Below are 22,841 nucleotides of genomic sequence, written 5' to 3'. Positions count from 1 at the left end.
TTGATCTCATTCTTTTTGTTATTGCATTTAGGTTTTCAGGCTCCTCATACCAGGTCCTCTATAGGCCAACACCAAATTCTGCCATTATTAGAATCATTATTTTCTGAGCTCTGGAAATTTCTTTCCAATGGAGGAACAGGCTTTTCTTAGCATCCATCAGCTAGGATGGACCATTGATATTTTCCAAAGACTTATTAAGAAGTCTGGTCAATTTCCCCCAAAGCAGCAAATGGTTTATATACATTGTCTTTGTAGGACCTTGGCTTCTCTGGAGTTATTTTGTAATAGGCAAATCTATTTTTGCCTCCCCAATGACTATGGAGTGGCTTTCTATCGGTCAACACTCTGTGTGCTCTTTGCATGACAAGTTTTCTTAACAGAATTTTGTACCTTGGATAGAGATCTTAACAATAAATGTGGGTTTCTTACTTTTTTTCTTGTTTCTATCAGAATTCTTTTGAACTGAGATTATAGCTAATTGGTAAAGCTTATTCCAATTGTTTCTTAACTGGGATACAGACTAGTTGTGAGTTTACATCTTCTCTATATTTTTGGAACTCCAAATGGCAGTCAGTGGGGTAAACATAATGAATATGGGTTAATACCTATGTCATTCCTGGTGGTCTTATGTGGATACACCAGACATATCACAGATTGATTCTATTGAAATTTCTTGTCTATCCTTACTATCGTCAGCATACAGTGCTTAAGTTTTATGGCCCTCCTTATGAGTTCAAGACTTATTTTTTTTTAAATTATTTTTAATTTTTAAAAACTTTAATTTTCTAAAAATTCTGAATATCAGTATTGATTTTTCTAATTACATATAAAGATAGTATTCAACATTAATTTTTATGAGATTTTAAGTTCCAAATTTTTTCTTCTTCCTTCACCTCCCCTTCTCCCCTTTTTAAGACAACAAGAAATTTGGTATATTATACACGAACAATCATTTTAAACATGTTTCCATATTAGTCATGTTGTGAAAGAAAAATAAGAACAAAACGGAAAAAAAAACATGAGAAAGACAAAATAAATTTAAAAAGGTGAAAATAATATGCTTCGATATACATTCAGTCTCCATGGTCCTCTCTCTGGATGTGGATGGCATTTTCCACTCCAAATCTATTGGAATTGTCTTGAATCACATACATACCTGTATCATCCCAACTTCCATCAAATCATTGTTACAGGTGATTAGCTAACAATAGGTCCCAGACCAAGTCCTACTTGGGCATTGTTTGGCCCAGATAGACTCAGAGTGAATATAAATAGTAATTGTTTCTGTTTTGGTCAGAAACCCTACCCTCTCAGACTTTTTTTTTTTTTTTTTTAATTAGGTAAAAGTGGCCATTCTTGGCCTCTGTTCTTATTTATCCTTAATCACTGATTGGACTTTGCCTTAGTAAATTGAGACTAAAAAACCTTAGCTTAAAAAGACCTACGTCTCCCACTGTATCCTGGGCCATCTCCAGTTGTCCTGATCTCTGTCTGGCCACAGATGACTCTGGAGAGAAAAGTGAGGATGGTGATTTTGCATAGATGTCCTTCACTTACTTTGTCCTTCACTTCACTTTGCACAGATGTCAATTCACTTGCATGTCCTGGCATCACCTCCGTAATGCCTTACTCCTCTTTGAGAATTAAGGACAAATAATCACAAAACCCACAGAGTATCATAACCTTATCTGTGGGTTCTCTGCTCAAAGGAATATAAATTAAATTTTTTTTCAACAACAGGTGATGAATATAAATTGTTTGATTCTGTAAAGATACTGTTGATCAGCAGTTCTTTCAGATAATTTCTGAGATCTTCTGTAGTGTTCTGGTTGGTTTTCTGGAGGTCTCTAGACCAGCCTTTGGTTCTGTTATCACCCCGAGAATAGCCTGGTGTTAAAGACCAAAGTCCAAATTCTTTATTATTTCCTTGCCTGGGGCTCAGTTAGCTTTCTTGAGGCCCTTCAGATGGGCCTTGGTCTCAGTGGGGGGAGCAGGAGGAGAGGCCAGCCACCACAAAGCTGATGAAGATGGAATGAATCTCTCTGAGTCCGAGGGTTTGTGCTTCAGCCTCCAGCCACCACAAAGGTGGATGATGGAATGAATCTGTCTCTGAGTCCCTCTGAGTCTGAACCAGTCTCTCCCAAAGTGCAGGAAGGAGGAGAACCACCAGGAGCCTGATCAAAGATGGAATGAATCTCTCTCCTTGGTTCTGAGAGCTTGAGCTCCCACCTCCAGTCCTCTGTCTTCTCCATGAATCTCTGTCTGTGGCTGAGTTTGTCCCAGCTTTATATGCTTTATTCTAATTACATTATCATAGGTATGAATCTTGTGGAACTATATTAAGTAATAAGTACATGTACTGAACTAGAGAACCATTAATCACCATGCTAAACTAGATAACCATTGTCTCATCAATTCCACTGAGTTAGCACCTTGTAAAAATTCTTGTTTCAAGTACAGCATTCTGGCCCATAACAATCTTCCATCTCAAATGAGGAGATCTTCTATGACTATTCCTGAAAGGGCTAAGTAAGAAGGATTGTATTTTTGCAGTGAGAAAATCTTAGTCCTTTTATTGAGCTTCTCCCTCAACCAGTTATCCTGTTCTTCAAAATAGAGAATGGAGAATCACCAAAGTAAAATTTCTCTGAGAAAGGAGGCAGCAAGTGCCAAGAAAGTAAAATGATCACTATTATCTTAATTACCATCTCTCCTCATACCCTAATAGAGACAGTCTGGAATCTTGAATTGAAGAATCTTGGGAATAGCTCAGTGCTTACAATCACCCTGGGAAGCAGGCTCTAGGAAGATGCTGCAGCCATAGGTATTAAGGACTCAGAATGGAAGGTTTTGTCATCAAAATTCTTAAGGATCACGAAATAGTTCAACATCAGAAATGGATGGCAATTGATCAATAAGCAAAGATCTGTTAAGCATCCACTATATGTTAGCTACTGTGTTCAGTGCTGAAGATAGAAAAAAAGGACAAAAGACAATCCTTACGTTCATGGAGCTTACAATCTAATGAAGCTTCTAAGTGTCTTAAGAACCATGGGACCTTTTTATCTGATTTTTTGCAGCTGAAACAGTGTAGTCTCTCTTATGAGACTGTGAGTGTCTTGAGTATAGGGAGTACCTTATTTTTCTGTTTGTATCCTCAGTATTTAGCACAGTGCTTTGTACCTTCTAAGTGCTTTATCCATCCATCCACTTACCCACCTTCTCATCCATCTATCCATCTATCCATGTATCTATCTAAAAGTGCCCCAATGATACTGTTCTCCACCACTTGTTTTTATTTTTCTTTTTGCTTTGGCACAAACAGAAAAGGAGGTCAAACTGCTGGGGCATTGGGTTATGGATTTCTGCTTACTCTATGTTCTTAGTATCTTTAATGAGCTGGAGGTGGTCTCATTCAACGATAGTGTGCCAAGGGGGCTCTCTGGACCTGGTTATATGAGAACCACTTTCCTATGGGTTCTCACATCTTCCATAATGAACTCCAGACTTTGACACTACTCAGCTCTTGTTACTCAGGCAATAGAGTCTTAGCCCTTTTATGGTCTGTAATAGAATTTCTTTCAAAAATGCCTGGAGCATAATGATCATTGAGACTCAATGTCTAGTACAGTAGTACATTTCACATATTCAGTATTCACTATCACTTCCAAGTGAGATCTTATGAGTCCAGATGGGATAGACTCATAAGCAACTGATAATGAGGTTAGGCTTAGTATTTTGAGAGTGTTCATCTATGTAATACAAAGTAGCTCAATCTTGTCTTCTGTATTCTGCCATTGCTTTTCTGGCATACAGGCTGCTTTGACCTCTGCTCCTGAGTCTTTTTCTCCTCTGGAGGCATGGCTCTGTCTATAAAACCTCCTACCGGAACTATCTCAGTAGCAGAACTACCAGAAGTCTGAGTGATCCAGAATAATTCTCTCTCTCTCTCTCTCTCTCTCTCTCTCTCTCTCTCTCTCTCTCTCTCTCTCTTTCTGTCTCTTTCTCTCTCTCTCTCTCTGTCTCTCATTCATTATAGCTTTTTATTTACAAAACATTTACATGGGTAATTTTCAACATTGACCCTTGCAAAACCTTCTGTTCCAAATTTTTCCCTCCTTCCCTCTCCCCTCTCCCCTAGATGGCAGGTAGTCCAATACATGTTAAATATGTTAAAATATATGTTAAATTGAGATCTGTATATATACATACATGTATATGTATACATATTTATACAGTTATCTTGATGCACAAGAAAAATTGTATCTAGAAAGAAAGAAAAAAACTTGAGAAAACAAAAAATGCAAGCAAACAATAACAGAAAGAGTGGAAATGCTATGTTGTGGTTCACACTCAGTTCCCATAGTCCTCTCTCTGGATGTAGATGACTTTCTTCATTACTGAACAATTGGAACTAGTTTGAATCATCTCATTGTTGAAATGAGCCATGTCCATCAGAACTGATTGTCATATAGTCTTGTTGGGTAACTTCTCTCTTAACTTCACTGTCCCATACCTGGAAGAACATCTTGAATCCCTGAAGGGCTATTTCCTGTTGCCTCAGCTTGCTTTCCCTAGTAACAGACTCTTTCTCCCTCTGATAGTTTCTTTGTAACAGTTTGAGGGAGATGGGTAAAAGAGGACTATTCCTTTCACTCTTCCAATAGTAAAAGCATGAACAGCAAAGTCTTATGTGCAATTCTAGGAATTCGAACCAGTCTGGCATGGTTCATGTGCTCCCCAGGCATTGATCCTCTGACTGAGGAGGTCCCGTGGATCAACATTTCTAATCTTAGTACCAAGTCAGATCTCAGGTTAGGAACTTCATTCACAAAGATGTTATTGATACTTTCTGTATCACCAAATTGAGTCTCCAACACTTGTACACATTCAACTAAAGTAGTCTCAGAATATGATATTCTCAATGTGTATGCAATTTCATGAGCTAATTGGTGCTGGTTCTGGAGGCAGGAAGATGCGAGTTCAAATCCAGACTTAGACACCTACTAGCTATGTGAACTGAGCTTTAGCTCCCTTGTGAGAAACTTAGTAATCAATTGTCAACTTTTTTCCTGTAACTGCTGTCTCTCCAGGAATTTCAGGAGGGTCTACATAATCAGGCAATTTCCATAAAACAAATAATATTTTGTCCTCTTTATATTGCTTAGTGTGACATCTTGACATCTCTCCCCAAGTATCTATAGTATATTGTAGTATACACTCTTGGTGCCCTTATTTTTTCCACTCATGAGGTACCCCTTTAGCTAGTAGAGTTTTGTGAGGCTGCAGGTCTATTACTAGGTAATTCTAGAAATTCTATTATAAATTTTTTTTTAGAAATATGACATTCATGTTATCATCTTCCATGCTTGGAATAATAATACAACATTTCATTTTTTTTCTGCCTTCTTTCTTTTAATAGCAAATTATTATTTCCAATTACATATAAAGATAATTTTCAACATTAATTTACATGGGTAATTTTCAACATTGACCCTTGCAAAACCTTCTGTTCCAAATTTTTCCCTCCTTCCCTCTCCCCTCTCCCCTAGATGGCAGGTAGTCCAATACATGTTAAATATGTTAAAATATATGTTAAATTGAGATCTGTATATATACTTGATCTTGAATTCCAATTTTTTTTCTTTACTCCATCCCTTCTCCTTTCCATCTTCCCCCAAAATCTGATCTAGGTTATAGGAAATAAACATATTTCCACATTAGTCATATTGTGAAAAAAGAAATAGAACAAAAGGAAAAAACAGTCAAAAATGTGAAAATAATATGCTTAGATCTTCATTCAGATTTCCTGGTTTTTTCTCCTCTGGATATGAATAGCATTTTCCTTCATGAATTGTTTGGAAATGTCTTAGATTATTTTATTGCTGAGGAGAGCTAAAATCAATTGTGTTGATCATTGTACAATGTTGCTGTTACTGTGTACAATGTTCTCTTGGTTCTGATCATTTCACTCAGCAACAGTTCATGTTAAGTCTTTCCAGGTTTTCCTGAAACCAACCTACATTCATATCCCACAACTTGTTCAGCCATTCCCCAATTGATGGATATTTCCTAGATTTCTGATTCTTTACCATCAAAAGAAGAACTCCTATGAATATTTTTGTACATGTATATCCTTTCCTTATTTTTATGATCTTTTGAAATACAGACCTTGTAGCGGTATTGCTGTAGCAAAGGATATACACAGCTTGATTGCCGTTTGGACATTATTCCAAATTATTCTCCAGAATGGTTGGATCAGTGCATACTTCCACCAATATTGTATTAACAACCCAATTTTCTTTTCTTTTTTTTTTTTAATAACTTTTTATTGACAGAACCCATGCCAGGGTAATTTTTTACAACATTATCCCTTGCACTCACTTCTGTTCCGATTTTCCCCCTCCCTTCCTCCACCCCCTCTCCCAGATGGCAAGCAGTCCTATATAGATATGAGCTCCTCCCCATGAATATTTTGACCATGTGTTTGCTAAATGTTAAATAGGTTACAGTAGATCTTAGATACAATATATGTGTGCAGAACCAAACAGTTCTCTTGTTGCACGAGGAGAATTGGATTCAAAAGGTATAAATAACCCGGGAAGAAAAACAAAAATGCAAGTAGTTCACATTCATTTCCCAGTATTCTTTCTTTGGGTGTAGCTGCTTCTGTCCATCCTTGATCAATTGAAACTGAGTTAGATCTTCTCATCGTCGAAGAAATCCACCTCCATCGGAATATATCCTCATACAGTATTGTTGTTGAAGTGTATAATGATCTGCTGAACAATCCAATTTTCACACCAGATATCAATTCTTAAGCAAAGTTCTCTTTTTCAAAATAGTATTTTATTTTTTCAATACATGAAAATATAGTTTTCATCATTCACCTTTGCAAAATATTGTGTTCCAAATTATTCTATCTTTTCTTCCCAACCCCCACAAGATAGCAAGCAATCCAGTTTAGATTAAATATGCAATTCTTCTAAACATATTTCCATATTCATCATGTTGTACAAAAAAAAAAAATCAACTCAAAAGGGAAAAGTGCAAGAAAGAGAAAAAATAAACAAACAAGCAACAACAAAAAATGGTGAAAATGCTATGCTTTGAATCACAGTCACCATAGTTTTCTCTTTGGATGTGGATGGCTCTTTCTAACCCAAGTCATTTGGAATTGCCTTGAATCAGGTCATTGTTTAAAAGAACCAAATCCATCACATTTGATTATCACATAATCTTGTTGCTCTCTAATACAATGCTCTCTTGGTTGTTAAGTAAAGTTCTCTAGAAGCTCTTGGTTTGACTTATGAAGGAAATATTATAAAAGTATCCAATTATAATCTGAAAACAAAAAGGAAAAAATGCTTTTTTGTCTAGTCTGTCCTTGCAAAAGTTGGGCATTCAAGAAAAAGATCCCTGGTAATTACTTACAGTATAGCCCTTCTGGGGCTATTCCTCCACTTTGAATTCACAGGTTGGGTCCTACAAGAAGACAGTAAAATAAAAAAGTTATTTTGATTTAAATTATTTTGGTTCTAACATTTCTGAAAGTACAACTTATAAGCCATCATCAGTATGTTTACTTTTGTATAATCAGCCAGAAGACGCGATTAGCTCAAAGCAATTTACCAAAGCAACATTAAGAAACAGAAATTTCTTCCCATAAGCCTGCCATGTACCCTCCCACAGATGCAACAAATAGCAGTAGGAAGAGTGGACATACATAAGAGTTTGCAAGTAGCAAAAACATGGTCAAAATATTCATGGGGAGGAGCTCATATCTATAAGTGTGTTGCATGCATACAAATAAAGGAAGGAGCAATTGATGTTTTAGGACCCCCAATGTTCCCACACTGTTTCTCTGTGGGAGAGATATCTTGTCCTGGCACATGATTCTATTTGCCTCAGTGGACCTGGTACCTACAATTAACTCTGCTTTGATTGTTAGTCAGTCTTCATCACCTCCAGCTTCTGACTCCACTGAAATTTTTGGCTAGTCTATCTGTGTATTTTTTCAGAAAAATCCAGAACTTTACCCAATATGCAAATATTTTATTTTATTCTCACTACAACCATAGCAGGTAGATGCGATATTATCCCCAGGTTATACATGAGGAAACTGAGGCAGACAAAGATTAAGTGTTAAAATGTCAGACATAGGTAGTGTCTGAAGTCACATTTGAATTCAGGCCTTTTTGACTCGAGGCCCAAGATTATAGCTTAATGGGCCAAGTTTGGATTTGATACAATAAGTTAGGTTTTTCCACCAATTACAAGTATTTCGTTTTACTCCCAAAGTTTCTGGACCTTTTTTAGATCTCTCCAGCCTTCTTTCCCTCCCCAGAAGACTCATCACTGGGAAAACTTATACTACCAGACTGAACCTTCCTGGTATTTATATCTCATCAATGCCCTCTGCCCTTCTGATTGGATCGTAGGACTGAAGAGCAGGGTCATGAACTCCAGAGCCTCTATTTAAAGAGGGAGCTTAGCACAGTTTTTCTGCCCAATTCCCACTAACTGCATAGCTTTGGACTTCTCTGGAACTCTCTAAAATGTCTCTGTGTGAAATACCCTCCATTCATCACCTTTTAATCATCCTTTTGTCTGTCATCTTCCCCCATTAGATTGTAAGTTCTTTAGAATGATTTCAGAAAAACTTAGGAAGTTTTATATGTACTGATATACATATAGGGTGAAGTGAGCAGAACCAGAAGAACACTGAATACAGTAAGAGCAATATTGTAAGGATAAAGCCTTAGCTACTCTGATCAAGACAATGATCCAAGAAGACAATTCCAAAGGACCCATGATGAAAAAATGCCATCCCCCTCCAGAGAAAGAAATGATGAACATTGAGTTAAGACTGAAATATACTTCTCCCCCACTTCATGTTTATGCTTTTTTTTTTGAGGAGGCACATATTTTCTTTCATATCATAGCTAATATGGAAATGTTTTGTGTGACTTCACATGTATAACTAATATATAGCTTTTCTTCTCAAGGGGTAGGGGAGGGACAAAAGGTAGGAGAGAATTTGGAACTCACAATTTAAAAAAAAAGAATGTTAAAGCATTTAAAAATATAATTGGGAAATATTTTACCAAACAAATAAAAATGTAATAGTGAATGTTGTAAACTCTGTGAGAACAGGGATCATATTTTTATTTACATTTATAACCTCAAGGCTTAGCATAGGGTACTTGAGGCTAAGCCTTGAGGTTATCAATGTGTAATAAATATTGATTGATTGATTGATTAGATTATGAGTTTTCTTATCTAGGTTTTTGAGGTTTTCTTTTTTCCTGGGTCATTTCTGATTTGGACTTGTCTCATAGTTCAGACTCAGGAATGTAATGAAATGAGGCCCCATAACATTTAGCTAAAGAAAGTTTAAGCTAAATTTAATGATATAGCATTGGTTCCAATGGGCGCAGATCCCTCTCACTTCCACATTTGCTGTAATGGAGCAAATTCATTTTCAGAAGAAAGTGCTTGCATAGTGGGAAATCCATCAAGCTTGAGGAGATCTGACTACCTGTGCAATGGACTTTTAAATCTTAGTCAGCTGGGAAGCTATGCAATGGTTTATTGTCCTCAACCAGCAAAGTTTTGAATGATTTCATTGTATTTCAGGGGAAAGCTAGTCTGAAGCGCTGAGAGTTTCCAGTCTTCTCAAACCAGGCCTGATGAATTTTTAGCTGCATTGTGTCTTACTGCTATGGGCCCTACCCAGTCATTAGCAGGAGTTGTTTCTACCATAAACTGAATTTGTGATTTCATCAGAGTAGGGAAGGAGAGTCATGTAAATAATTTTCTAGCAGTACAAAGTAGCATCTCTGCATCTTTTGGTCTTAAAGAGCTATTTGGCATTCCAAGAAGTTAAATGCCTTGCCACAGAAATAAAGATCCTAAATTTTGTTGTTATTCAGTCACTTTGAGTTGTGTTCAACTTTTCATGACTCCATTTGGAGTTTTCTTGGCCAAGATATTAGAGTGGTTTTCCATTTCCTCTCCAGCTCATTTTACAGATGAGGAAACTGAGGCAAATGGGGTGAAGTCACTTGTTTAAGTCACACAGCTAGCAAGTTATCTGAAACCAGATTTGAACTCATGGAGGAGTGTTCTTGATTCCAGGGCCACAACTCTAGCTATCCAAAACCCCAAATTCCTTCAAGATAGGAATTGAATGTAGGTGTTTCTGATATGAGGCTGGTCATTTCTCCACTTTCCACTAACTTTGCCACATTGCCTCTTAGATAGATGTGGTAATGGGGTTAATGGTAAAATTAAGTATAGGATTAAGGTTTAAAGTTAAGAGAAAACAACAAAGTATAGTGGAAAAAACCCAGAATTTGGAGCCATTGAGAGTGGACCCTGAGCTCTTGTCTCCACCCCTATGTCAGAATCCCCACTTTACTAGGACCCTCAGGCCCACTGTCTATATTCTCAGCGATGATGAGCAAACATCCTTCAGAGTTCTTCACTCTGTAGGCCCACACCACTTGAATTAGGAGGTTAAGTTATCAGGTAGAATTCTTCTAGTAAAATGAAAGATAATCAGGCTTGATTATGTGCTCTGCCAGTTCATCCTAAGGTCCTCCAGGCCTTACTTACCATTTGCCCTGGCTTTTCACTAACCATTAGTGTTCTCTGGAGCTACCTTTCAGCCCCTGGTTCAGATGTGGCTTTCTTTGCACTGGTCCCCAGCTGGCTGCTTAGGTTTCCAGGGCAAGCTCAGTCTTCTTGTATTAAATTCTAGGAAACTTAGTGCCTTTGGTTTGCATTATGACCCTCATAATGTCTTCAATTTCAGGAGCCAAAATTCCCCAAATGAATAATCTCTCTATGTTCCCTGTGCTGAAAGGAGAAGCAGGCAGAGGAAGGGGAGAAAAAAAAAATCCATTTCAAGCACCTTCTTCCAGAGCCCATATTTTTTATTATTCTTCTTTTTTTAAAATTATGTTTTTAAGTAGTATCAGAACTCATGTCTTTCTACCTATTATGAGGTCTATTGTGTCCAGGTGACCATCCAGCTGGAGCAATCTCACTCCAGTGTCTTGACTCAGTTTCCCTTGTAGGAATGCTTTTGGTCCTACTAGAGGCAATCCATTCTACTTTTGTAGAGTTCTAATTATTGGAATGTATTTTCTTCTGTAAAGGCAAAACCTCGATCTCTATCACTCATGCCCATGGCTTCTAGTTTTGCCCTCCAGCATAGATCAAATCTAATCCCAAATCCTTCTAAGAATACTTAAACAAGGACTAGACTGCAATCTGTCAAATCAAAGATATGTTTAGCATTAATAACATTGTTATGATTGAGATCAAGGTTAGGGATTGGTTTGGAGACATGGTTTATTGTTAGATCTAAAATTTAGGATTAGAATGGTAGGTGTGGAATTTTGTAATAGGACAAAGGATTTGTAGCATTTATTAAGAGTATCTGAATTGGCCCTAGTCTCCAAGTCAGTAAGGCAGTAAGTTACTATTTAATTCTTCTCAGCCTTTCCTTCCAATCTTTATTATATCACCACTTTCATTCCTGAACATATTCCTCCCATACATATCTAGCAAGTTATCTCTTGTGATAAAATAATAAAATAAACCACAAAATGAGAAATAAGAATAAAAATGTTAAAAAGAGAAAAAAGATAACATATCAGTTGGGATTCAGTCACCCAAGTAACACTGCCATTGGCAAGTTGGGTTTCAAAAGGAGTGGCTGTTACCCTGTGAACCAGTAAACTCAGTTCTTTAGCAGAGGCATTTACACAAATACCATAGTAAGAACAGTAGTTACAGAGTGTTTACTTTTCCATGAATATAAACCAGAGTTGAGACAGAAGCAGTATAGCATGGGTGGGGAAAGAGGAGCAAAGTAGGACAGCAGTGAGAGATAGTAGTGAGGCACATGTAACAGGAGCCCACATGGCCAAGACAACTAACAATGCCAGAATTCACAATTTCAGAATTGAAATACCTTGACATGACAGCATGGAGCTGGTGATGGACAAATTACTCTGTTGGGACTGATGAATTCTAATGGGGAAAATTTTTACATCTTCTATGTAATTGGTTTTCTTTATATCCTATGTATTTTATTTTATACATTTAAATATATTATTCTGAAAAAAGGTTCATAGACTTTACCAGACTGCCAAAGGGGTCAATAACTCAACAAAAGATTAAGACGATTTGCTTGAGAGTGACCTTTGTCCCTCACTAATTCTCTGTTTCTCTTCTTCAATTTCTTCATTCTTTTCCTCTCCTTAAGATTCCTTCTTTTTTTCTATGCATATCTTTAGGTCTTCCCCTCTCCTGAAGTCATTGTGAGGAAAGAACTTTTAAAACCATCACACCATATAGGTGTGAGTTCTATTCTTCTGCTTTCTTCCTTCCTCCCTCTTTCTTTTCCTCCCTCCCTCCTTCCTTCCCTCCTCATCCTCTCCCTACTCTCAGTGCTCTAGACAAATTGCTATAAGTTTCAGAGATAGTGCTGACTTTTTTGGTAGAAGGAGTTGTCCCATCTAGGAGTTCCCTTATATTTATGAGACACAAGTCACTCAGTCAATACCTCGTGTTGAGGAAGTAACAGGGACTTCTTGAAGACCATGCTCATAGAACAAAAGCTCTGTCCTCTCAGATTTTGTCTTCAAAAAAAGTCTTCTCAGGCTGAAAAAGATTTGAGTCCAGGACCAGCAATGGAATATTGTTGTGCCCAGTCCAATTGAATACTGAGAGGCTGGCTAGTATTTTTTGACTTTGGCAATACATGAAACAAAGGAAAACCCCAAATAGTCCTTAATCCTAGATGGTTCCTTTCTGTTTCTGCAGTGATGATGGCAAAAGGCAAAGAAGGTATTAAGACTTCTACCTAATGCAGAAGATAGAGCATTAGACCTGGAGTCAGGAAGACTTGAATTCAAATCCCACCTCAGATATTTAGTAGCGTGTGATCTCTGCCAGACTCAATTTCCTTATCTATATAATGGGAGCTAATAATGGCATCTACCTCTGAGATTCAAATAAGCTAATAATTACAAAGTGCTTTGTAAACCGAAAAGTGTTAATGATGACATTATTACAGTTTTTAAAATGATTTTTTGGTTATGAACTTAAAAATAACCAATAAAATGGTTATTTCCATATATACAGGAGAACAGAAAAAGATTATACATGAAACTGCAGATTTCTATTATATACAAGTTGGTTTTTTGAGGGGATGCAATCAGGGTTAAATAATTTGTTCAGGGTCATACATCTTGCTTTCTTTAAAAATATGTAATAAATTAGGGGCAGCTAATTTTGTGCAGTAGATAGAGTACTAGCCCTGAAATCAGGAGAACCTGAGTTCAAATGTGGTCTCAAATGTGGTCTATTTTGTGGTCAGATACTCAAATGTGATAAGTAAGGCTTACTTAACACATCCTAGCTGGGATGTGTGACACTGGGCAAGTCACTTAATCCCAATTGTCTCAGCAAAAAAAAAAAAAAAAAAAAAAAAAGTAATAAATTAAACCTGTAGTTTTCAAAGCTATGCTGCTTATCTGTTAATATTTTTGGCCTTTCTTCTGTTCTCCTGTGGAAAAGAAGGAAGAAGGAAGAAAAAGGGAGAGGGAAGGAGAAAGGGAGGTAAGGAAGGAAAGAAATAATGAGGGAGGAAGGAAGAAGAATAGAATTCACATTTATATGTTGTCATTGTTTAAAAAGCTTTTTCCTTACAATGACCTCAGGAGAAGGGAAGACTTTTTTTTTTTTTTTTAAAGATGTCTCAATGAGCATCTTTTTCTCTCTTCTTTTCTCTTACTTTCTCTTTTTTTTCTCTCCTTTTCACCCTCCTACACCTCTATTTGAAAAAAAAACCCACCAACAAATCTCTTCAAAGAAGAGATATGAGAAGATACCCAGACCTCCCAGAGTTGGGAGAACTGTGGGTGACTTTTTTTTTTGAAGCTATTTATTTGTTTTCTTGATTTTTTCTTTTCCTTTAACAATATTATTTGTTATATAGGAAGGCTCTTCAGGAAGAGGGAAGGAAAAGAATCCTGAGAGAAATTTGGCAATTATTATTATTGGCAAGAATAAAATTGATTTATTTTATTAATAAAAATTAATCTAAAAAGCCACATAGGTATAAGTTAAGCAAAACAAATTCCCTCAATGGATGTGTCAGAAAATATATGTCTTATTTTGAACCTTGAGTGTATTACTTCTCTGTCACCTGCTTTGTCATATTGATATTATAATAGGTAAGAGGACATTGATCAACGTTCCTAAGACTTTCAAAGTTGTTTATCTTTGTAATGTTATTATTACTGTATAAGTTGTTCTTCTGGTTCTGTTCATTTGACTTTGTGTCAATTCATACAGGTCTTCCCAATTTTTTTCTAAAACTGTCCATCTCATCATTTCTTATGGTGAAATAATGTTCCATAATAAAGAATCATACAATTTTCATACCATTTGCAAACATGATCTTAATTGGTGGTGGCACTCTCAATGCAATATCCTTATCCTAGGCTTAAGGAACTGCACTGTACTACTGGAAAAAAAATCCCTGATATATACTTTGATATTCTAGCTAAAAATGAATCCAGAAGAAAAGAAAAAACCCAAGTGGAAGGACAACTCCTAAGCCTTCCTTGGAGAGAAAAAAACCACAGTTGTCAGAGCTGGTTTTGTCAGGAGGATAAAAGCAACAGAAAACATCATTTAACGGCAGTATGGCACTACTCATGCTAAGTGTAAGCAACAAAAGCCACCCATCAGTGGGATGAAAATGATTGCATCTTATGTGCCAACATCTATTGCAAGGGAAGAGTTGGTCAATTAGTCAGTTAGCAAGTATTTATGATATATTTCAGACATTGCATTCAATGCTGAAGGAGGTAAGAAAATTCTATGAAGAAACTGATTAGACCATCTAAACTAGAGAAATGTATATTTTTTAAACTTAATCTTTTGTTTTTACATCTTCATTTCTCTCAATAGAGAGCCTTCCCTTGTAACAAAAAATTAGAGGCAGATAGACTGACAGAGATAGAAAAAACAGACACAGACAGAGGCAAAGGGAGACAGACAGAGAGACAGAGACAGATACAGAGAGAGAGAGAGAAAGAAAGAGAGAAGAGAATATTTCAACACAATTAATAAACACATCCACTTTATATTGTGTGGTGATTCACACTCATAGTCCCCTACCTCTGCAAAGAAGGGAGGAAACCATATTTTCTCCTCTTTCAAGCTTGATCATTATAGTTATAATTACACAGTGTTTATTGTTCTACTTTTTATTTTAATTGAATATTAAGTCTGAGGGGTTTTTTATTTTTAAGTATGAAGTTGAGTATGACTGCAGGTGGGAATCTGAGGATAGTGAAAATTGTAGAAATTACAGTTCAATAGTAAGAAACTTAGAGATATGGCAAAGGCTTCAACTCTTTAAAAGTCGTATGCTTAAGTATATCTTGAATAATTTCTCCAAGAAGAGAGTTTTAGGAGCCCCCAGATATATTGTTATTTCATTATGTCTTTTTCTTTATGAAACCTACTGGCTATGGGATTTTCTTGACAAAGATACTGGAGTGCTTTGCCATTTCCTTCTGTAGCTCATTTTACAGATGAGGAAACTGAAGCAAACAGGATTAAGTGACTTGCCCACGGTCCCCCAGCTAGTAAGTATCTGAGGTCAGATTTCAACTCAGGTTTTCTTGACTCCAGGCCCAGAGTTCTACCCATGGTGCTCCCTCTGTCCCCTGCTCAAGATGCGGCCAGCACCAAATAACTTCTCAAAAATGAAATTGCTTATTGTAGAAAACAATGTACTTACTCAGTTGTCTTGCTAATACTTAATACTAATTGACTTGTTAATACCAAGTTAGAAGAAAGAATGTAAATGAGAAGAGGGGGCATACCTTTAAAGTGTGACTGTAATCTATTTAAACAAGTCTTTCTTATAATTTCATGCTACTTCTTTTGGGGTGCATCCCTCCTTTTTAAATAAGTTTAATACTGGGCTCACATTCTTCCTTTCTACCTCAGCCTCTGTCCTCATACTTAGAGGTACATGTTGATGTACAATATACATGTTGATGTCCCTTCAAATGTCTGGGCCTTCCAATTCATCTAACTCCAAACTTTCATGACTTTCATCTTCCATCCAGCTCAGTCCCACTTCTGTGATACAGAACACTGAAATCCCTCTCTGATCAAGATCTCCTCCTATCCTTCAATCTTTCCTTTTGCCTCACCCCTCCTAAGCCTATTTTGCATCCTCACTGTGACCTCCCATGCCTCCACCCCTTTCCTGTTCTCCCAGTTCATCACCTTGCTTCCTTTCCCAGACTTGGTCTTCTGGGTGACCAGTTTAACCACACACCATATACCTTGAATTTCTTGCCCAGTTAAGCTGTTGTTGGTCAATTCTTGTCAAATCTCAACTTGTGTTACCCCCCTCCTATCTACTTTCTTTGCTTCTCTTCATGTACTGCTGAGTACTTTAGGAGAAAGTAATAATAGCTACTACACACACACACACACACACACACACACACACACAGAAAGAGAGATGGAGAGACTGAGAGAGAATCTACTATATATGTGCCAGACATTGTGCTAAGTGCTTTACAAATATTGTCTCATTTGATAATCACAACAATCCTGTGAAGTGAATACTATTATTATCCTTTCTTTACAAGTAAGGAATTGAGAGATTGAGATTAAGAGATTTGTCCAAGTTCACACAGGTAGGAAATATCAGAGGCACTATTTGAACTCAGGTAATTCTGACCCCAAGGCCTGGCTTATTGGGGCTACTGTGAAAAGAATTATCATTTAGGTATAATAGCCTCTAAAGTCCCCTCCAACTTTGAAATTCTATGATTATGACTAAGCTCATTATAATTTTATTCTCTCTAATTTCAACTTTACATAAAGTACATTACAATTTTAAGAATGCTACAGAAATGTCATTGTTATGATGGAACAATGAGGAATATTGCAAGGTAGCATCTCAAAATAATGTAATGTAGAATAAGAATAAGAACCTAAGGGATGAACAAAGTTGGGAGAGCAGTCAGTCAGGGTATGCTGCCTAGTGAAGGCATTTTTTTTTTTTTTCTGAGGCAATTGGAGTTATGTGACTTGCTCAGGGTCACATAGCTAGGAAGTGTTAAGTGTCTGAGGTCAAATTTGAACTCAGGTCCTCCTGATTCAGGGCTGGTGCTCTATCCACTGAGGTACCTAGCTGCCCCGTGAAGGCACATTTTGAGACAAATGGACAAACTGGGCAAGGATTGGAAGGGGAAAAAAAAGAGATAAGGCATTCTAGCAGAGAATGCATCATGAGAGAGAAGTGTAATCTGACAAGTCAAGGACCAATGTAGGAGTCAACAGGCAGATGGGCTTGGAATCATTTCCTTCGTTCCCTCCTTCCTTCCTTCTTTCCTTCCCTCTTTCCCTTCCTTCATTCCCTCCTTCCTTTCCTTCTTCCTTCCTTTCCTCTTTCCCTCCCTCTTTCCTTCCTTCCCTCCCTTCCTCTTTCCCTCCCTCCTTCCCTCTTTCCTTCCTTCCTTCCTTCCCTTCCTCGCTCAATTCAAACTGCATGAATCTTTTATTTATACATTCATCTGCTAACACTTCCTTTCCAACTATTTTATGTTTAATAACCTATATTTGTTTTATACAAGTTTATTCTCTGAATATTTTCCTACATACTATATGTCTCCCCTGAGAAAATGCAAGCTACTTGAGAACAGAGATTTTTTTTCTCTGTATCCCCAATGCCTAGCACAGAAGCTGGCACGCAGCAGGAACTTAACAAATACTTAATGACCAATTGATTTAAAGTTTTATATATAGTTAGCCAGTTAAGCAGCTATATGGCAGAGAGTATATCAAGTGCTAGATGTATCCTATTAATCTTACTGTCATACATTATCTCATTGATCCTCAAAAGACTGTATGCAATAGATTCTATTATTATATCCATTTTATAAGTGGGAAAACTGAGGATTAGCAGGCTTAAGTAATTTGCCCAGGGTCATACAACTAGTAAGTATCAGAGTCAGAGGGCCATCACCAGTCATCTTAATCTATACCTGAACACTGGACCCAGATGACTCTGGAGGGGAAAGTTGAGGCAGGTGACCTTGCACACAGTCCTCACTCATTTAAATACAATTCACTTGAATGTCATGGCATCCCCTCCCTGATGTCAGGACACTCTTTGAAAACAAAGGACAAACAACCATAGTCAGAGGCAGGATTTGAGCCCAAGGTGTTGATTTCTAAGACTCCTGCCACTACAAAGTACTGCCTCTCTTAAAATGTCCCCTTCCCACCTAAACCTTTGCCTGTTGAAATCCCAAACCCAGATTAGATGTCCCTTTTCACCTTTAGATCTTACCTAGCAACTAGGTGGAGCCTTAATGCATGGAGTACTGGGAGTCAGGAAGACTCAATTTGTGAGTTCAAATCCAGCTTCAGATACTTCCCTCCACCCCCAGACACTTCCTAGCTGTGTAACCCTGGACAAGTCACTTAACCCAATTTGTCTTAGTTTCCTCATCTGTAAAATGAGCTGGAGAAGGAAATGGCAAACCATTCTATTATCTCTGCCAAGAAAACCCCAAATACGGTCACAGAGTCAGACACAACTAAACAATACCAACAACAATAGTGCTTCATAACTAGTATATATATTCTTGTCACATTCTACTCTGCATTACAAGCTTTATTCAATGTTTCATATCCCCTTATTGGGGTAATCCCCAACCAGGAAAGTAATAAAGTAAAATAAAATAATAGCTAATAAAGTAGCTACAAATTATCAGGCATTGTACTAAGTGCTTTTTGAATATTATCTCATACAATCCTCACAATAACCCTCACTGGCAGATACTATGTATGAATCCTCATTTTACAGTTGAGGAAACTTAGGCAAATAGAAATTAAGTGGCTTGGACAAGGTCATAAAGCTAGTAAGTGTCTAAGGCCATATTCAAACCCAGGACTTCCTGATTCCATCTACTTGCCATTTTATATGCAATTTTGTATCTTCCCCAGTGTCTTGCCGGTGTTCCTCATATAATAGGCATTTAATAAATGATTATTGAGTGAATGACTTGTTTAGTTTTTCAGAACCCATTTGGGGTTTTCTCGACAAACATCCTGGAGTAGTTTGTCCCTTCCTTCTCCAGTTCATTTGATAGATGAGGAAACTGAGGCAAACAGGATTAAGTGACTTGCTCAGGGTCACACAGCTAGTCAGTGAGGACAAATTTGAACACAGGTTCCATTGACTCCATTTCTGGTGCTCTATTGATTGCACCACCTAGCTGTCATCAGAGGCAGAGCCAGGTTTAATTAAACCCAGGTTCCCTAACTCCAGACCCAGGGCTCCTTGCCCAGTACCACCCAGAATCTCTTGTGATGGAGGTGACTCTGACTGGGGCTCACATACAGGGTGGATTGCAGCAGGGATGACCTGGAGGTATGATTACCCATTAAGAAACTATTGCAATGACTCAGGCACGAGATGATATAACCCAGTTTATGGAAGCTTTGTCGAGATTGGATTGGTTCCAAGGGACAAATGTGGAGAAAGAATTAGTGAGACTTGGTAATAATCCCACTGTATGTTTGCATAGCACTCTTTAATTTGCAGAATCCTTTGGGAAAGTCACCACTTGATTTCTCTAGCTCTGTTTCCCTAGTGACACAACGATGGATTTGGATGAGAGGAATTCTAAAGTCCCTTCCAGCCTGAAGTTTCCATGAATTTATGATCTCATTTTATCTTTCCTCCCAACAGGATGTGAGATAGGCAGGGCAAGTATTATTCCCATTCTTTAGATTAGGAAACTGAAACTCAGGAGAGAAAAGGCAGGCAGGTCCCAGGCAGATTCTTGGGTACACAAGTGTTTTGCTTGATATTCAAACTCAGCTCTTCTTGTTCCCTTTCTTGAATCACTTCTGCCACTATTGACAACTGACATATTGGCTATGTTTTGAAAACCGTTTTGCATCTTCTTTCTTCCTTATTTCCTAGAGAGATAGATAAGAAAAGATATCTTCATCTTCATTTTACAGATGGTGAGCTTGAGTCTCAGAGAAGAGTCTTATTTGTGGTCAAAAGGCTAGCTGACTCCAGGGCTTTGCTAACTCCAGATTTGGTATTCTTGTGATACAATCCTTTCCTACTTCCTATGAAGTAAGCTCCTTGAAGAAAGGAATTGTCTTTTGCCTCATGCTGTAGCCCTAGTGCTTAGTACAGTACTTGGCACATAATAGACATTTAATAAATATCGATTGATTGATAATAAGGAAGACTTTTATAAAGTATGATGAGTGCTGTTACAGAGTGTAGTAATTAGTAAAAAATAAAAAACAAAGTAGTGTTGTAATTAGGGCCAAGGCTAGAACAAGGGAAATTGAGTGAAGATCAAAGTTAGAATGAATAAAACCAATTATCTTTTGTTTATTGTAGTGAAGTTTAACTAGTGCAATTGTTGTATTGAAATAAGGAGATTTAGGTTCAAATTCTGGTTCTGCTCCTTCCTAGCTATATGATCTTCCCCTTGCTGAGCCTCAGAGGCATGTAAGCAATTAAAAATTAAATTAAATTACTTTTAAAATGGGAGAAGTAGGAGGATTGGCCAGTGGGAACCCCATTCCCAGAACGTGTGCAATTTGCTCTGCCAGATTGCCATGTGGAAGTCCATGTGGAAGAGGCTTGCTTCCAGAAAAACACGATGACGTGTGATACAAGGTCTTGCTCTCTCATTCAGATCACACACAGGTATTGTGACTGTTTCTGATCTGCTTATCTAATGGTAAAGAAAGATCTTTTGCTTGGCTGCTGAGAATTGAGAAGCAGATAAAAGATTCCTCCTTCTACCCTGTTTGGTTTAAATGAGTTATAAATGTTATAAATCTCTGGTCACTGAATGAATGAATGAATGAATTTATTATGTTCTTACTATGTTCAAAGAAGGATCAGTGAGGTGGCACAGTGGATAGGTTTTATAGGTGAGAGTGGGTCCTATTGGTATGGTGGGGAATGCTCTGTACTTTTGTTCTGCTATAACTTTTCAGTAAACATCCCTTTGTGAAAGTTATTGATATTAACTGATTAAATGATACTGAAGCATTGTCCATTGGCATGGACAAGCTGATGGCAAAGATACTCCAAGATCCATGGGGGGAGGACAGAGTTGTAGCCTTGCCTTGGGATATCCCATTTCAAATAGGAGTTGGGATAAGATCATTCAGTTTATATGAGTTACATATATTATTTATCTTATGGGACTGTTAGGAGGAAGGACTTTCTAAGTATTATTATCATTATTATTGGAGGCAATCTGAGTTAAGTGATTTGCCCAGGGTCATACAGCTATTAAGTGACTGAGGCTGGATTTGGACCCAGGTTCTCCTGCTAGTGCTCTATTTGGCTACCCCTTAGTGTTGTTATTATTTTTAAAAAGCACAACAATACTTTGAAGATGAACTAATAGTTGATTTGAATTGTTTTCTGGGTTATAGAGAAGACTTGGGTTGTAAATATTATCCCTTTTTCTTCCTTCCCTATTCTGGTTTCTCTGAGAAGAGAAAATTGGCTGACCATCCAAGGATATAGAGGCTTCTTGATTAACTAACAGAGAGTTTGAACTGCCTAAGCCAACTGCCCAAGTACCGCTTCCTACTAATGGGAACTGTACCTAAAAAGGGGAGGATGATTGGGATGGGAATTACAAGTCTTTCTTGAATCAAAAATATTCATCTATGCTTCACCACAGGGCCACTGACATCATAGGCTCTTAGCTAAATTAGTTTCCTGTTTCCCTAGAAAGCAAAACATCATTGGGACTGGATCTATGAATTCATGAAAATGATGAATTACTAGATGAGGAAGCGCTCTCTGCCAATGTCATTAGACACATTTTCATTGCAATTTAAAGTTTTAAAGATTTCATTAGACTGCTGGGATATTAATGATTTACCCAGGTTTACACAACCAATCTGTCAGAGGCAGAATTTGAGCCCAGCTCTTTGTGATTCAGGCAAAGCTGGCCTTCTATCCAGTATACTGACATAGCCAAAGATATAGTAAGTTCAGGTAAGGGAGAGGGAGGCAGCAGGCGTCCTCAAACTACAGCCCATGGCCTGCGGGCCAGATGCAGCAGTTGAGGATGTTTATCCCCCTCACCCAGGGCTATGAAGTTTCTTTATTTAAAGGCCCACAAAACAAAGTTTTTGTTTTTACTATAATCTGGCCCTCCAACAATCTGAGGGACTGTGAACTGGCCCCCTATTTAAAAAGTTTGAGGACCCCTGGCTAGAGTTTGGGACCCTTCCTGGTAAGGTAAGTCTCAATAGTGGACCCTGAGCATGAAAAGGTCTCAGCATGGGGACACTGACTGTGGGGAGAATCATGGGATGGTTGGAAAGTAGAGGAGAGTAGGAGAGAGAAGGACTCCTACAAGTCTGTCTGTGGGGCTATATCCTTTAGCCCTGGTGGGGTCTGGAGCAGAGGGAAGGGAAGAATGCTTTGATGATGTAGGAGAGGAAATGCACATTTTCTGTTTGTCCCCATTGAGCGGAACTGATCTGTAGGTAGAGATTACAGAGGAACAAGATTGCTGCTAAATACAGGGAACTACTTTCCCCCAGCTTAGAAGTATCCAACATAAAATTAGAAGGGGCACCTTTTGCTAGATGAGGCAATAGAGGTTCAGAGTGGATAAATGATTCCTCCGAGGTCGCATAACAGCGGTCGGGATCTGAACCCGGGTCTTCTTAACACTCTTAGAATAGAGCTCATTTGGAGCTTATTA

The sequence above is a fragment of the Sarcophilus harrisii genome, chromosome 4 (genome assembly GCF_902635505.1).
Source record: "Sarcophilus harrisii chromosome 4, mSarHar1.11, whole genome shotgun sequence".
NCBI lineage: Eukaryota > Metazoa > Chordata > Mammalia > Dasyuromorphia > Dasyuridae > Sarcophilus > Sarcophilus harrisii.
This window is presented reverse-complemented; position numbering follows the sequence as displayed.